The sequence below is a fragment of the Hibiscus syriacus genome, unplaced genomic scaffold (assembly GCF_006381635.1).
Source record: "Hibiscus syriacus cultivar Baekdansim isolate YM2019G1 unplaced genomic scaffold, ASM638163v2 tig00111942_pilon, whole genome shotgun sequence".
Classification (NCBI taxonomy): Eukaryota; Viridiplantae; Streptophyta; class Magnoliopsida; order Malvales; family Malvaceae; genus Hibiscus; species Hibiscus syriacus.
The window spans coordinates 875373-894194 of record NW_024063218.1 but is presented as its reverse complement, the minus strand read 5'-3'; the positions used below and the strand labels follow the sequence as shown (position 1 = coordinate 894194).

General features: G+C 34.3%; 1 pseudogene; it reads right to left on the bottom strand.

The window, feature by feature from the left end:
- Positions 1 to 1107: 1107 nt before the first annotated feature.
- Positions 1108 to 2266, bottom strand: LOC120173242 (annotated as a pseudogene).
- Positions 2267 to 18822: the final 16556 nt, after the last annotated feature.

Below are 18822 nucleotides of genomic sequence, written 5' to 3'. Positions count from 1 at the left end.
CTGAAAAATATTATTGTGAAGCTGAAAGGCTAGATACTTTAATCTTTGGGCTGTCTGGATTCGACTTGACCCATTTGGGTATCTCATTGGAACCAAAATCAAGATCCACATACAAGTGGCCTTAAAACGACATTTCCAAGGACCAAAAACCCTTCAACTTTATTACGGTGAGCCTAAAGAATGTTTAGCCAAGAAGTAAAGAATTGAAGCTTCAATTTCCTCACGTGGCAGGCAGGGCATACGTTTTATCAAAATCTTCAAACTTGAAGTTTGGTGGCGAAGATAAAGCATCTTTGAGTTGAAAACCAAAGAATATGCCTGTTTTATGGGTGTGGGGCAAGGGGCCTAACCCTACCAACTCACCCAACCCATTCCCATTGTTAATTTAATTAAAGTCTCAGCTATCGGTTTTGTAACTTCACAACGAACTAATGTTTCTAGAAGGCAAAAGCTTTTATGGAATAAGATCTAAGATTAAGCAAAATCATTAGATTAGGTGAATTTTGATAAACCCACCACCGACGGCATGAGTTTGGGGACAGGTAATCAAAACATAGGTGTCGGCGAGGGAGACTTGGTTTCGTTTCTCATTCATTTCTATACCACAATGATATTCATGTTGTTAGTGTACTTTTCATGATATCAAGCATACACCCTGAAAAAGTTGACATTGAAATTGCCAATGCTGGCAGCCTTGCCTGCTTCACACCTGGTATTTGGAGTTTGTACAAAATAACAATCAATTTCTACAAGGAAACAAGCACAAGTTTCAATGTTTTCACGTCAATCCAGTTTACAAATATGAAGTCAATCGATTTTAATGTTTATACAGTAATCTTCATCAAAACCATGTACTTTTGAAACTAAAGAGGTCAACTGTTAGAATTTCAAAACAAAACCCAAAGATTGGTAGACTGAACCCCTCAAAGTTAGATGAACAATTTACCCACAAATTTTTAACAACTCGAGAGTTTATAAATTTCATGCAAAAAAAAACACACACCAAGTTTCAATAAAGAATGGTCTATACAATCTGTGGCCATTGAATAGCCAATCAGAACTCCTCAATCACCAAAAAGTTAAATGTCCGTCAGTTCTGTGTTCTCTCTAATCATTAACAATAAAAATCATCACCAACTGCATCAAAGCCGTCAAAATTAATTATCTCACGGTGATCCAGCCTTCCGAAACTGACCAATTCGGTGCCTCGTCACAAGCCACTCGATGAATCCAATCCGAAGGTGATGGAAAGTGGCTCGAAAACGAAGATCCGATCTTTGAATTTTCCTGGAAAATTGGATGAGGAGAAGAAGGAGAATCCGTTGATTGTGTTGAAGCCCAGCCTGGGATATCGAAATGGCATCTTGGTGACTCTGAAAATCCTTCGGAATAACAATTTGGTGACGTTGATTCTTCTTCTTCTTGAATTAGATTCATTGCGATTCTCTCCTCATCGTCGGCCATGAAAGGATGGTCGAGGAGCATCTCGGCCGTCCATCTCTTCTTCGGGTCCTTAACGAAGCACTTTCCAAGAAAATCTTTTCCTTCCTCGGATAAATCTTCAGGAATCCCCGGTAATTCATCGCTAGTCCCAATTTGAATCAACAAAGCCGCCACGTTCCTCCCCGGTTTGAAATTCCAGGCTGGTTTCCCTGTAAACATCTCGACAATGGCGCATCCAAGGGCCCATATATCAACCGGCGAATCATAATCGCACCCGTTAACAGACTCCGGCGCGATATTCAAAGGGGTTCCCCTGATTTCCATCCTCTGTTTTTCTTCCCCCTTCCTCTTCGCCAAACCAAAATCAGCTATCTTCACATCGCCATTACCAAACAAGAGAATGTTTTGAAGCTTAATATCACAGTGAACAAACCCTCTGGCGTGAACGAAACTCAGCCCTTTAAGTATCGAACTAACGTATCGTCTAACATCGGATTCCATCATGTTCCCGCCATTTTTCTTCACCTGATCGGCCAAGCTTCCTTTGTTAGCGTACTCCAAGAACAGATTATAGAACTTCTTTCCATTCTCGACGGTGCAATCGTCGCCGAAACAACGGATGATTTGCGGGCAAAACCCGAGTTTTTCAAGCACTTCCTTCTCGTTCTGGAGAGAAACAGAGTGGATTGTATCACATGACTTAACCGCCATTAATGGAGAAACTGGGAAACCTTTTCTTGGTACGACCAAATAGACAGTGCCGAAACTTCCATATCCGATAGTATCTCCGCGAACCCACTCCATTTGAATGTCCAAACTTTAACCAAAGAACTCAGTTTTTTTTCCTTCTTTGGGAGAAAGAAAGGAACTGAGTGCCAAAATCAGGGTTCGCAGGGCATAATGGTGGCGGAGAGTGCTTTTATATATGGACTAGGAGACGGGCTTTTCTTTATTAATTAATGTAAAAATTCAATTTTCTTATAATTAATGTTTCGTTTTTTTTTTAATTCGATTTCAAAATTTAGATATGGAAATTATAGATTAACCCCCCTCCCCGGCGTCTTTAAAACGTGGTGGATATGGCAAATGCCCGAATATTTGACATGAGAAGCGAGGTTTGGTGAATTCTCTTTCTAATCTCAAAGAGTAAGGTACACAAATTCTATCTGTCACTTGAAGAAAAAGAAATGTAATAATTTGATATTATTTTAGTGTTTCATATTAAATTAATATAACCAATTATAGTATATGTGCTATAAATCACTGTAAATTAAAAAAATTATTATGGATTGACACATACATATATAATAATATCATAAAATTATTATATGGGATGTGTATAAATAAAAAATTAAATATAAACACAATAAATAAAATAGATCATTATCCGAAAAAAATTTAAATTTTATGATATACACTTACCAACCCTCAATAAGACGTGCCGCCCCTAGTTATAGATATTAAAGTATATAAAAATGTATAAATATCAATATAGCATAAGTTATACATATCACTTGATAAAAGATCAAAATATAAATATTTTAAAAATTAATTTAATAACTAATTATATCATTTATAAACTATATTATTTATTTAAGAAAAATAGATAAATAATATTACATATAATTTAATACTTAGGAGTTGTAACTTTATTAAAAACAAAATTACAACCATTCATGGTCCATGTGAGGGCAAAAAAGAAGATCGATTGACCATTTCTTTTTGAGATCTTGATATTAATTATAACTTTTAAAAGATATGTCTTTTCTTCTTAAAAATATTTTTTTTAATTATAAGAAACGATAGTTATAATGAAAAATCAATTGATACAATGATTGAATTGTATAATTATCATACTAATAAAATCAATTTAAATTATAATTTACTAAAACTAGAAAATGCATCCAAAATATGTATTTAAATTTTTTTTAATTATATATTTTGAAAATTAAAGAGTTCCAAGTAAAATAGTGGAAGTCTCGAACAGGAAAGGTGTGGGGTTTAACTATGCTTAAATGCGCACGTTTTTTCAAGTCATTTATCTGAAAGGGAAAAATCACGTCAACAATACTAAAAAAATATGCAATAAATCAAACGTCGCTCGAAAAAGATACCCAATTTTTGGCCCCTACCAGTCGATAGCACCAAAATAAAAAAAAAAATTTGATTCAATGATATTTTTAATCTCCAATTTTTTCTAATAAAAGTTATTTTAATTTTTAAATGTTTTTATTTCACTTAGTATTTAAATTTTTTATTGTTTGTCAAACTAAGTCAATCAATGAAGAAGTAAAATATATGTTAAATTAATATTATTTAATTTTCTTTTTGTTTATTTTTTAATATTTTATAATCTTTTAAGAATTAAGATACTGTTATAGTTTTACTACTTTTTTTATATTTCATTAATTTCAAATGTTTCTATTAATTTTTAAACATTTTTAAATTATTTACATAACCTGATAAAAAATTCTAATGTTAACATCGATAAATAGATAAAATAATGAGGTAGGAGGATACAATTACACAATATAAAATAATTTTATATTGGTTTAGAATCGTTAGATGATTGAAAATAGACCATTGAGATTAAAATAAAAAATGATAAAATATTCACTAAAACAAATAATGAGATAATTGCAACTATATATTTTCATTCATGCAATCATCCTACATTAACGTAAATTTTTTTATTATTATAAAAGTGGAACATAACATTAAACTTGCACGAACCAATTTATCTCAATGGTTAAAAAATCGTTGTTGTTTATAGAGGTCACGAGTTCGAACACCAGCAACTATAATATGGTGATCGATCATTTATTGTGAAATGATTGAGAATTTAATAATGGAAACTAAACATATCTCATTAGGCCTACATAAATTGAGACAACTAAAATAAGTTTGGATAAATTATGAATTTAATACCTAAACTATTAATTTTAGCATGTTTTAAGAAGCAAAACTAAACATATCTCATTAGTACCTAAAAAAAAGTTTTGAGAGGGTAGATGATAGGTGTAATTTACTCATTAGGTGTAGGTAAGTTAGGGAAACCCACAATTTAACTAAAGCCTGATTGCATTGCATTGCCTCTCTTTCCGCTAAAGCTCACGTTTTTATTTTATTAATAGAGAAAATAACCTCAGTGACCAAAAATGCCTTATAATATACGATTTTAACCAACTTTTTTGGATTTGCCAAAATGACCAACTAAATCGCAATGCGAACGATAATTCGCAACGCGATCTCCGGTATCGCAAATCAGTTTCCAGATTCGCAACGCGATTCTGACTATCGCATTGCGATTTCCCAAATTCGCGTTGCGATTTTCCTAATTCGGCGATTACGTAAATCGCAACGCGAATACGTAAATCGCAATGCGAATCTGTAAATCGCAACGAGATTCTGACTATCGCAATACTGAATTTCAAATTCGCAACTCGATTTCTGAATTCGCAACAGGTTTTAATTTCGCAACACAAATGTTTTGGGTATATAACTATGCAACAGCAGCAACTCATAACCTAAATCCCTAAATCGTAACTCATTCCATCTCCATCTATCACTCTCTCCGGTGACATCCGTTCCTATATCCAACGACATCCTTCCCCATCCGGCAACAGGTTTTAGTTTCGCAGCTCGTTTGTTTAGTAAATTAATTTACAATAATGAAATCATCTAATGTTGATCATGTTTGGATAGATTTGTGTTTTGGAGGGTCATGGGAGAATGTTCATGGTGTTTTACAATATATGCCTTTACCCATGAATCTTCAACTAAAACTGTCATTAAAAAAGTTAACTTATGAAACTCTAATGTTACGTGTTGCAAATAAATTGAATTTAGAGCCCCTAAGTGGATTTAGGCTATCTTATCAGAGAAATTGTAAAGTTTATTTGTTAACCGACAATGAAGATGTTGAACGATTCATTGCTTACATTAGTGTTTCAAGTGATGATGTTACATTGTATGTTGTTGAACCTAGAAGTAGTGAAGTTGGGTCAGTAGCGGGTAGTAATCAACTAAGTTTTTCAACCCCAGTTTATGGTGCTCAAAATTTAATGGTTCCACCACAATTTCATCACTAAGAAAATATTGTTTCACCACATTTCCAATACCAAACACAATCTCAAAACCCACAACCTTTCCCTAATCCAAATCCCAATCAACTTTCAGCACCAAATTCCGATTTTCGTATTGACCAGTTAGACGATGATGAGCCAACAGAAAAAATTGTGAGTACTAGTCAGTATTCGAAATTTGATCTTGGTCAATACCAGGACTTTGATCTTGGTCAATACTCGGATTTTGATGATTTTCAGAATAAGAAATAGACCCTGCGTGTAATGATTTTGATATTGGTCAATACCCGAATTTTGATGATGAAATAGCCGTTACCGAGGAAGATGTTGTTGATGATAATGAGGAGGAAGTTACGATTGTAAATGAACATGTTGAACATCCATTCTGTAATTCATATAACACTGAAGAAGAAAAAGAAGAAAAAGAAATCCCCAAAGAAAAGTCCCCGAAGAAAATGCCACGGGAGTATAACTGGAATATGCCAGAATTACTTCAGATACCGGAAGAAGAGTTGGTAAAGATAGCAGTTGATTGTTACACAAAAATTATTCGTATCAAGAAAGATGATTGTTTTGATACAAAGGAAGACTTGAAGATAGCTTTGTATACGAAATGTGTGGAAGATGGCTATCAACTAAAAGTTAACAAATCAAGCAAAGATCGTTTCAAAACAAGATGTATGATTGACAAAAACTGTATGTGGCGTATGATTGCAAAGAGGATAAAAGATTGCGAAATGTTTCAAGTTAGGACTTTTATTAATAAACATACATGTTCAAGAACCCAAGTTTTTCCTCACCATAGACAGGCAAACAAAAAGGTGTTGGGTGGTTTTCTAGCTGAGTTAATGTTTTTGAATGGTAGGGTATATCGGGGACATGAAATTATGACTGACATGAATGCTCGGTTCAAGATTAGTATCTCATATTCTCAAGCTTGGAGAGCCAAATGTTATGCCTTGGAATTGTTGAGGGGGTCGCCAGAAGCATCGTTTGCCCAACTGTCGGCTTATTGTCACAATTTAAAGCTGAAAAATCATGGGTCGGTAACTCATATCAAAACAGATAGAGATGGACGCTTTGAGTTGCTGTTTATCACCATTGGTGCTGCGGTTAGTAAATCGATATAATTTTGTTGACTCATTTTTGTTAGTTACATGCATTTCACATTTAAATGATTATATTTCTTGTGTATATGATTTTGTAGATTCGTTCGTTTATTAATTGCATGCGCCCAGTTATTATAGTTGACGGAACATATTTAAAAGGTCGATACCTTGGAGTAAACTTATTAGCAGTAGCCATGTATGCTAACAATGGGATACTGCCAAAAGCTTACGGGGATGGCAAATCTGAAACCTCTGATTCATGGACATGGTTTATGGGGCATCTTAGGGATTGCATAAGTCATATTAGCAATCTGACAATCATATCCGATAGGGCAAACTCAATTGACAACGCTGTTAGAAGGTGTTTCCCAGATGTTTTTCATGGACTTTGTGGTGTTCATTTGTATAGAAATCTAAAATCAAGGTCTGCTGGTATAAAAAATCACAAATGGACATACTGGAAGGTTGTAAAAGCTTATCAGGAAGTGGATTTTAATAAGCATATAAACTGTTTAAGACGTGTTTTGCCTCAGTGTGCTCAAACACTAGAAGATGTCGGGTTTGAAAGATGGTCAAGAGTACATCAACTTGGAGCAAGATATGGTTTCATGACGTCTAATAGTGCAGAATCAATCAACGCTCTAAGTCGTCATTCCTGGAAATTACCCATTACTATGTTAATGGAGTTTTTTCGAGCCTCTATTCAACAGTGGTACTACAAGAAAAGAAACCATACAGATATTATTTCTTTAAATTCATAACTTATCATATATTTTACTAAGTATTATTTATTTAAATTTACAGGAACATTGGAACATCGTGTTACACCATGGACAGAAAAAAAGATAACGAAACGTGTTGTGAAGTCAACGTCATGGATTGTTGAACCATGTTCAAACACTTTGTTTGAAGTACTGGATAATAACTTAAATGGGCTTGTCGATCTAAATGCAAAGACGTGTAGTTGTATGAAATGACAAACATCTGGTTATCCGTGTGGCCATGTTATAAAAGGTTCTCTTCATCTAAACCAAGATGATTCAAGCATATACGCTATGGATTGCTACACTATAGAAGTATATCGACAGACTTATGGCGAGATTATCTACCCTATTCCACATCCTTCTGAGTGGGACATACCAGATGACTTACAAACAGTTTTGCCACCAGCCATGGACAGAAGGCTACCTGGCTGACCAAAAAGTCACGATCGTATACCGTCTAAGGGTGAAGAGAATAAGAGATCGACATGTAGTCGGTGCAAGGAAAATGGTCATACAAGGTTGACATGTGGATCACCAGTGCCATCACAATCATCTTTTCCTCTACCAAAATATGGATCCTCATCAAAATCCCAATCACAACCGGCTTCACCTTTTGGGACTGTTAACTTAGGTGATTTTTAAATGCAAGCGTTGTATTATGTGTATATTATGTGTGAACTTTTAACATTTTCAGTTAGGCATGTATTAGTAACTTGAGTTTGAACATTGCTATGATATGTTCAGTTGTTATCACTTATTAGACATTCATTTGACTATCGCAACGCAGAAATCGTAACGCGAATATGACTATCGCAACACGGAAATGACTATCGCAATGCGGAATTGACTAGCGCAACGCGTTGCTATTTTCATTTTCGCATTGCGATTCACTAGTTGCGATTTTCATTTCGCATTGTGATTCTCTCATTGCGATAGTCATTTCCGCGTTGCGATAGTCTGTTTTGCATTCAACATAATGCATATTGAAATCAACAAATCAACTATTACATTTCAATCAATTAAACAAGCACAAATATTATATACACATCAATTAAACAAATCAAAATTTACAAATCATCTTTTACAAATCAATTAAACAATCAAAAAATAATAATGAAATCAACTTTTGCACCCATACATCTATTTCACGCAGCTCACTTCAGGATTAACCTGCAGAAACCATACATTGAATCAACAACACTTTCTACACGTCTAAAACCAACAAACAACAAATTATTGAATTCTAGCTACTTAACCAAACATTTTCAAACCAAAAAGAGTAAATATGTTTAACAACACTTGTATTTGACTTAAAAATTGTTTATGGACACTTTCATAACGCGGATGCAGGTAGGCAGCGTCTCGCATATATTGCTCTAGCCATAAAATGCCGAAACCACAAGCCTAATGCACCTCTATCTCTATCGGTGGGAGGTAGAAAATGTGTACTTCCTGTCATCAAACGCTCCAAGCACATGCATACGAGAGGACCACAATCCCCTCTGGCTTCCTTCGTTTGTTGTGGCGCGGTCTCGTCTCTGATAACTGTAACATTGAACTTCTTTGGCTTCTTGTTTCCAGACTTAGTCCAATAATCAATTGCATCCAAGACTTTAGCCAAATGAGAGCTCCATCCCTTAATCATATCTCTCAAATCAGACAATGATATGTAATTTATCATGCTGTCATATACTATTGTCTTTAGGGATGGGAGCTGAAGCTCGACGAGAAGCCAATGAGTACGGACCAAAACAGGGATAAACACCTGCATCGAAATGTAATAATTCAAATTATGCACTTATTTATGAACACCTTTAAAATATTTAAACAAATATACTAACCTTATCGACCTCCCACCATGCAGGATAAAGTTTAGCTTGTCCATTAGCCAACACATATGATTATTGTCGTTGATTCTTCAAGTGAACTACGTGAAAAGACGTCGGCATAATTGTATATCGCGTTTTTTAATATTTTTCTTCAATTTCTTTACAATTAGAAGACGTGTCACCCATGCATCAATATGTTGTTTTACAAAAAAATACATATATTAGTGAATTACATAAATTTTAAAAAATATTAATCAAACTGAAATATAAGAAATATAAGACTTACCCCCCCATCGAAATAGTCGTTGTCTTCAACCCCTAATAATACACCCCACCAAGACCGTTCAATCAACAAATGCATATCATCGTTGAGTTTGTATATGTCAGCGTAACACCCTTGGCTCCGCTCATGTAGATAAAAATCAACTGCGGTCTTAGCCCAAAGGGTATTATCTAGAATTATTTATAGTAGTTGTTTCCTCTCCACTTCATCTGTCGGAATAGTACTTGCATGTAACTTATACGAAAGCCAACAGTCATCTATCATGTCCAGCACGTGAGGGGGCTTCTCAATAATTCGATATATTACGCCGTGTGAATCAGGCTCTAGAATGTTGTGAGGGACCTCTTCAACGATGACAGTGGCCTCTTGAACGGTGGGAGGGGACTCTTGAGGGATGATAGGGGCCTCTTGAACGATAGGGGAGGCCTCTTGAACGATGACAGGTGAGCCGGGCTTTTTCTTACGGATTCTTCGCACTATTGGGGTGAACGGAGACGTAATGGCACGTGCACGCCGTCTGATGCGTGAACTCCGTCTTGCAAGAAAAACCCGACGTAGAGCATCCACCTTAGCGGGCTGCTAAAAGTAAATTAATACATAAATCAGTAAATAAACAGACATGATATTAAACACTGAGAACAAAGACAAATATATTTCAAACTTGCACGGTATTCACCCAACTCATTATTATATCATTGTTCATAAAATGCATCAGATAACATTTCAGAAGTAAGCACTTATATAAATATTTAAAAGGAAAACATATAGGTTTAGTGCAGGTTCAATGACAACATAAAGAGTAGTAGTTTATTCTTGAAACTTAAATTTTCAACACTGTGAAGTTAGTATTTGTCTTTTGGTTGAAGTAATGCAATTCATTCAAGTTTCAATTTGCAGAAGAAGAATAGAATCTGAAACTTAAAATCGCAACGCGAAAATGACTATCGCAATGCGAAAATGACTATCGCAATGCGAAAATGACTATCGCAATGCGAAAATGACTATCGCAATGCAAAAATGACTATCGCAATGCGAATTTGACTATCGCAACGAGAGAATCGCAATGCGAAATGAAAATCGCAACAACAAAATCGCAACGCGAAAATGACTATCACAATGCGAATTTGACTATTGCAACGAGAGAATCGCTATGCGATTTTCATTTCGCATTGCGATTCTTTCGTTGCGATAGTCAAATTCGCATTGCGATAGTCATTTTCACATTGCGATTCTCTCGTTGTGATAGTCATTTTCGCATTGCGATAGTAAACTATTCTTCTTCTGCAAATTGAAACTTGAATGGATTGCATTACTTCAACCAAAAACAAATACTAACTTCACAGGATTAAAGAATAAATAGTTAAACAGTATTGGCAGCAACCGAATGAATTTACTAAGCAATCTAAGTGAAATTACGAGTAAATTTATCTTCAAGTTAAATATGAAAAATATTAAACTTACCTCGTTGCATAGAGTATGAACCTCGTTCTGCAACGATGCTACAATCTCACGTAGAGCTGCTACCTCACCACGTAAAGTAGACACCTCAACACGCCATGCACCATTGTCATCACGTAAAGTACCGACCTCCTCACGCAAGGCATTGACCTCATTACGTAACTCCCCTAACTCATCCCGTGGAGGTGGAGGTGGAGAACAGGGAGATAAACGTCGTGGCATCTTTTTCGTTCGCCTATCATGAGGTGATGGTGGAGAAAGGGCTCGATGATGTGACAGAATAGGTGATGACTCTCATTGTGGAGGTGTATATTCGGGTCGATCAGGTAATGGCTCCGGGTGAGGTGATGGCTCTCGAAGTGGTGGCTGCTCATCATCCGTGCCATAAAAAAAAGCTTACTAGCTTGCCACCAATCAGTGGCAAGCTCAGCTTCCGTGGGTGTCAGCCTCTGTAATGGAGTGTTGGCCTCCTAACAATATAAAAGCTCAAACAAAGTTAAACGTGTACTAGTAATAACTTGTTTATAAATATATGGTACTATTTGTGTTAACTTACATTATTTATTGTAGTATACGGTAGTAAATCTTCCCATTACTGCAAGGACCGTTTCCTCTTCCAGGAAATAGCCCTAGGAATATCATTAGAAGTTTTTAATGCATATGTTTGCATGGCGGGAAAGACCTCAAATATCCAAATCTACAAACAATATAATAACAAACATTAGTAATTGTTAAAGAATTAATTATAATTTTGGAAACATTATATAAAAATTATTACCTTAAAGGCCCAAATAAAGCATGACAAAGTGTATTTGAAACCATCGCCACGCAAACTTTTCCTATCATTAAAGGCAGACGACAACTTATTCCATGTAGCTCTCCATAGATATGAACCCCACGGAAACAGGTTCCATGCATTTAGGTCCTCTACCAATTTAATTAGATCATTAGGAATAGGTTGTCGGGCCTCTCTGCCTAAAACGACGGCTTGTAAAAGTATTAGAAGGCATACTCGGACAACATCGACGTCATCCATCCGAGTAAAACCATCTTTCTTATTCAATAATCTCGTCAAGTCTTCCACGTGTAAATTCGACTTCTCCGTTGACTGCTCAGGAAAAACCCGGGAAAACTATGATAGGCGGGTAATATGTCTAGTGTACCGATCTACATCATCGTGTCCGAAGCGTAGACCGGTGATTAAGCAAAACTCCTCCCGCCCAAAACACGTATACGCCGGTGGAAAATCAAACAATATCTCTTCATCACGACGTTGTATAGTCTCTGGTAGATCGCTAGTCATAGTTTGAAGAAACAGATGGGTCAACATAGCATCTCCACCCGGATGTTGTACTTTCAGCCATGGCCCGAAGCAAGTATCCTCAAATATTTTTCTTTGTGCAGGTGAAAGCTTCGACGCAATTGTTTTGGCCAGGCTTACTTTATTTCTTAAGGTCAATTGAGCCGAATAAAAGTTCTGCAAAAACAATAAACATACCAATTTAGATATACCAAAAACTACACTATGAAGATATGAACAATAAAGAGTAGTAGTTTATTCTTCAAACTTAAATTTGCAACACTATGAATTTAGTATTTGTTTTTTGGTTTAAGTAATGCAATTCATTCAAGTTTCAATTTACAGAAGAAGAATAGTTTCTGAAACTTTAAATCGCAACACGAAAATGAAAATCGCAACTATGACTATCGCAACGCGAATTTAACTATCGCAACGCAAGAATCGCAACGCGAAATGAAAATCGCATTGCGATTCTCTCGTTGCGATAGTCAAATTCGCATTGCGATAGTCATTTTCGCGTTGCGATTCACTCGTTGCGATAGTCATTCTCGGTTTCAAATACTAAAATTGAAAGAAACTTGAATGGATTGCATTACTTCAACCAAAAGACAAAACAAAGACAAATACTAACTTCACAGGGTTAAAGACTAAACAGTTTAGCAGTATTGACAGCAATCGAATGAATATAATAAACAATCTAAGTGAAATGGTTAATCTATTATTGAAAACACCAGTAAACTTATCATCAATTTCAATATGAAAAACCTAATAATAATACAAAATTTTCAAAATAAAAATAATTAAAAAAATTAACCCTCGGTGGTTGATTTGGTTGATTTTCCATTTCTGACCGTGAATGATTTCGTCGAAGATGGAGACTGTTATCGTCGTGGAGACTGATTTCGTCGGAGATGGGGACGGATGTCGCCTTAGGGAGTGAGAGATGGAGATGAGACTGAGTTGTGATTTAGGGTTTTAGGTTATGAGTTGCGATTACGGGATATACTGTGGACGGTTCAGTTTCCAATATATTAATATATTCGTGTTTGGAATTTGAAAAAAAAATACGCGTTAATACGAATGGCGCTATGTAAATCGCATTGCGATTTACGTATTCGCGTTGCGATTTACGTATTCGCGTTGCGATTTACGTAATCGCGTTGCGATTTACGTATTCGCATTGCGAATTAGGAAAATCGCAACGCGAATTTGGGAAATCGCAATGCGATAGTCAGAATCGCGTTGCGAATCTGGAAACTGATTTGCGATATCGGAGATCGCGTTGCAAATTATCGATCGCATTGCGATTTAGTTGGTCATTTTGGCAAATCCAAAAAAAGTTGGTTAAAATCGTATATTATAAGGCATTTTTGGTCACTGAGGTTATTTTCTCTTATTAATATATGGTAATCACGAAAGAGAGTATTTCCTATAATGATTCTTAATTATTTAATAATTTAACCTAACTTATACTTATATTATTATATATAAAAAATCCCCTGAAATCTTAACCTTTTTAATACAAAAGTTAACTAAAATGTGGTTAGTTTTTTTTTTTTTTTATTTTATTTAGAATGTTTCATTTATATAAATTATCCACATAACATTTCATAAAATTAATTTGAATTTCATAATTATACTATCCAAAATATAAAGTATATGTGTTTTTATTTTTTCATTAAATTATATATTTAAAGGTATTTATGCATTATAACTCTCAAAACAATTTAATACTTTGTATTCCAACTGCTTAGGAAAAATAGAAAGAAAAATAATTTTAATTCTTATTTACTAAGGTATATCAAATGGTTCGCCTGCACAATACAAATTGATTTACATACACACCTGGTTAATTTTTTAATGCTTTTTATTTTAATTTCAGATTATGTATCTAAAGGAATTGAATTTGCACATTTACTTACAAATCGACTTTAGAAAAATGTTTTAAAGGAGTTGTTGTTCATGTTTATTTATAAGTTAACATTACTATAAATCTTATCTGAAAATACTTTTATTCTTTTATTAAATAATATATATGTAACACTCTTAAAAAATTAAATGTCAAATATTAAGTGTATTATTAATATATTAATATTGTTGGAATAAATGAAATATTATATTAAACTATAATGTCTCTAATGAAGAAGTTTTAGTATGATATTTTGAATTAAATTGCAAAAGTTATATAGTAACAAGAGCAAAATAGTAATTTTAGCCTAAGAGAGTAAACTTAGATAATCGAAGAGAATTAGATACGAACGCAAGATTTTATGTAAGATTGTGAATTTGAACTTATAAAACTTCAGGGGGTGAAAATAGATTTTCAATAGAAAATACAAACAAATCTAAAATATATAATGATTTTAAAAATACCCGACCTGATTGACTCGAACTATCGATCCGTCGACTCAGACCTAAAAATAGGGTAATTCTCTAAAAAAAAAAATTATTTGATCGGGCCAAGAACCCAACCCGTGAGTTTTTCTAGGTAGTTGGACCAGGTCTAGGCCAAAACATTTTTATAATCAGGTACCAGATCCGACCCGATAATTTTAATATATATATATATATATTAAATTATATTTTTATTTTATAGTCCTTAATTTTTTGATATTATAATTAAATTTAAATCCATAAATTTTTCTTAGATTTTTAATATGTACTTTTAAGTTTTTCTTAGCTCATCCCATTTGGAGCTTGCTGTCCAATTATAGGGGTCTTCCGTGTGTTAAGACCTTGCTTTGGATCATATGTCGAGGCAGCCTCCTCTCGAATCAGGAATGTGTTAGAAGACATATGTCATCCGAGGCAGGTTGTGTCATTTACGGAGCACAAATTGAATTACTCTCCTTATTATTTGCAATTGCGCCGTGGCAAAATCAACTTGGTATGCTGTGATTAAGAAAAAATGTGCAAAGGGAGTTTTTCAACCTTGATCTTATTTCGTGGATTTCTTGAAACCTCCGTAATATACACTATTTTCCGATGATCCAAACTGACAGGGATATTTTATTTGACATTCTAATATTGAATACTTGAATCTGCCGAAATAAAACTATTTTTTATCCAGGTTTTGTTGTAGGTGAAAATTTTTTACAACTTAGTTTACGTATGCAGCAGGAAACAATGCGTGTTAGAGCTACAATTCTATATATCCATGGATGCGGTTCGTTTTGAAAGATCCAACCGCAACCTACACTGGTGTCCTCCCCTGACGGGATGGGTGAAGCTCAATACGAATGGGCAAGAGATTCTTCAACGGGTCTCGCCACGTGTGGTGGTGCGTTACGAAATTATCTAGGTGAATGAATTATGGGATTCTCGAAACCCATTGTAATTTGCTCGACTCTAGAAGCGGAGTTATGGGGTATCCTTGAAGGTTTGAAGTTGGAGCGGAAACTAGTTGCTTCAGTCGTGATCGTAAAGACGAATGGTAAAGAGACTCTCTCCGCTCTTGGAAGGGACAAGGATTCAGGAGTTTTATCATCAATGGTACCACACAATCGAATTAATCAATCGAAGCTGGTCCTTGGAATTTTTTTATGGACCCCATGTGTGCAATATAGTCGCTGCTGGAATGGCAAAGCTAGCTTGGAAGCTACCCTTCAGACTCCATCGAGATTGATGAATTCCTTCCTAGCAACACCACGATACAACAAATGCCTGCTGTTTGATTTGCACTAGGCTACTGTTAGTCTTCCACCCAATTCAAAAAAAAAAAATCCACGAAGGCAATGTACGTACTAGCCTAGCTAGCTTTAACCCGATGCAAGTACGAGTGACTTTCAAAACTCAAATTACGACCTAACTCATTAATATCTGTTTTTTTTTTTTTTTTACAAATTTACTAACGAGAATGATATGAATATATTTATATGGACTTCCTTTGATGCATCGGAAACTTAAAGTATATTTGTACTATTTATTTATGGAATTCAATAGATAAGATAAGACTAATTGGGATTGTTAAAAAGTTAATTAAATTCATTTGTACGGTCATAAACAAATTGTGTGATTGAGTTGCGTCTACATCGATTCATTTAACAGTTTATTCCCCTCGATTAAAAGAAATCTTTATTATAATTCAGAGTTTGACGTCCAAGTTGTTTATGTATTTATGGGAAGCTTAAAACGAGCCCCTCTATTTTATAGTTAGACTTAAGTATATCCATGTTTCTATTTTATTATTTTATAATTTAAAATATTAAATATCTATGCATATTAATACTATATTTTATATCGCCACCCTAACCTACGTCACACAACAGAAAATTCATCGAACTAGAAAACGTAAATTTTTTTTTTTAAATTTTTCAGGAAGAATAAAAATAAGAAATCTGATGAAGTGGGATTTTGTCGGTTTCTTAAATTAGACACCACCGACGTGATCCAATGATACATTGAACTGTAGCTGATATAGACGGTGTGACGACTGAGGAATCACAAATATGAAGCTGGAGGTGGAGGTCAAGCAAACCAAAAAATCAAATTGCACACCTAGCAGCAATGATACAATGCACCAGCAGCGGCTTTGAGTGTTCCATTAGTCAATGTCCATTGAAAAAAATATGAAGCCATCCCACTTTTAGTAGGGACCTCTTACTTGACTCCTATGACCTCATGCGAATGTAAGCCCCCATGATTCATGGGGTCTCGACCACATTAGCCCGGTTCAGAGGAGGGCCAGTGGTCAGCCGAAGCCACTCTGCCTTGCTTCATTTTCGGCCCTTACGAGCTTCCTGATGGTTTCGCCCCATTCTAAATTTTAATTATTGGGTGATTTTTTCTTTTTTTTTGCTAGAGATTAATATTCACGTGAACGAAAGAGGAAAGCAAGTTCACCATTCCTCACGTTTAGAAAAATATTTTTTTTACATTTTTCTTAAAAAAAAGTTTATTACAAAATAAAGACGACAATAAAATTAAGTTATACTTGGAGATAAGATAAACACTCAACCATATGATATTGAATGTTCACACTTTTGACGTTCTTATTTCTCAAATCCGAAGCCTCAAGGAATAACAACAATTCCTTTACTATTGAGGCCGCTCGAGTCGTGCAATGAAATCTTGCCTTTGGTTATTTGAAACTGTGTTGTGTTAAATTGTAACATTAATTTAACAATTATACAACGTTTAATTAACACGATTCTTTAAAAATATTTATTTAAATTGTACGAATCAAACGACTTCAATAATTAAAAAAAATGTTATTTTTAGAGTTTTTGGGTTTGAACGCGATATTTGCAAGGGTGTGAATATTTATTATTAAATGGTTGAGAGATTTTAAAATATCTATTGAAATTATAATCTTATTTAGAGTTTTTTTAAAGAATCTTATCTAGAGTTCTAATTATAAAATATATAGTTAGAAATAATTGTTTTAATATTTTTAATAACAAATCTAAGTAGTCTTAAATAGATATAAAATAAATCGAATTTGATTTGATTCATCAACAGATCAATAAGTAACAATTTTTTATTTGTAAAAGTCAAATTATTATTTTCATTGTACTTTTTATGAATTGAAAATAAGATTAAATGTTATTACAATTTGAATTAAAATAAAATTAAAGAGAAATGATTTCATTCACACTTACTAGAATACTACGTTTACTTAGAAAATCAAAGAATGAAAACGAGTGAATAGAAAGAATACATTGAGCTTCATTGATTCTTCTTCAGCAATACAAACCTTCATTGTATAGATCTTACAGAAGTAACTAAACCCTAACTACCTCACTTAACAATCCTAACAGCCGAAACTGCTTACTAACTACTTGATATGCTCAACGACACTAATTTTCAAAATAAAAACTAATAATAAGATCACGCATTCTTTCAACAACCAAACGTTCAACAAATTCTCAAATTTACTGTTTAAAAAATCACCACTGGTGTATAAAATTAAATTCTGAATAATAATGTAAAAGTCCATGTTAAAAGATTAGAAAATATTAGGATCCAAATTCCCTTTAACAGGTGTATATAATGTAAAGGTTTAACTCAAGAATTGTTCAAAGGGACAATCAGAGATGACACCAAATTTAGTTACAGCCGATTGGGTGAAGTTGATTGTAAATCCAACTACCACCAGGGGCTGCCGCTGCCATTATATTATATTAATTGTTATTATTAGTGGTTGGGTCAGGCTAAATTAATTGTCTAAAGTCATGATGGCCCACTATTTAACAACAAATTTGGTTGAAAGACAGTACACCACTTCTCCAAATTTGGAGTCACTTCCACCAACTGGTTTTGATTTACTTAACTAATCTTTCCGGCAAAGAATAGAGGAAATCTTACCTTTATCATAAGCTATGAATTTCGTTTTTAAACTTCAAAATTTTTTATTCCTTTTGTGTGGGATTAAATTGAAGTATACCCCAAACTTTATTACTTATTTGGACAAGGGAATAAAAACATAAAATCACATGAAAGAAAACCTATTGTTAGGTCTCCCACCCATTTAAAATGTCAAATTAAATTTAATGAAGGTAAAGTAAGTTGCTGGAAGGTAGCTAAGGCTAGTTAATGTTACATGGTGGGAA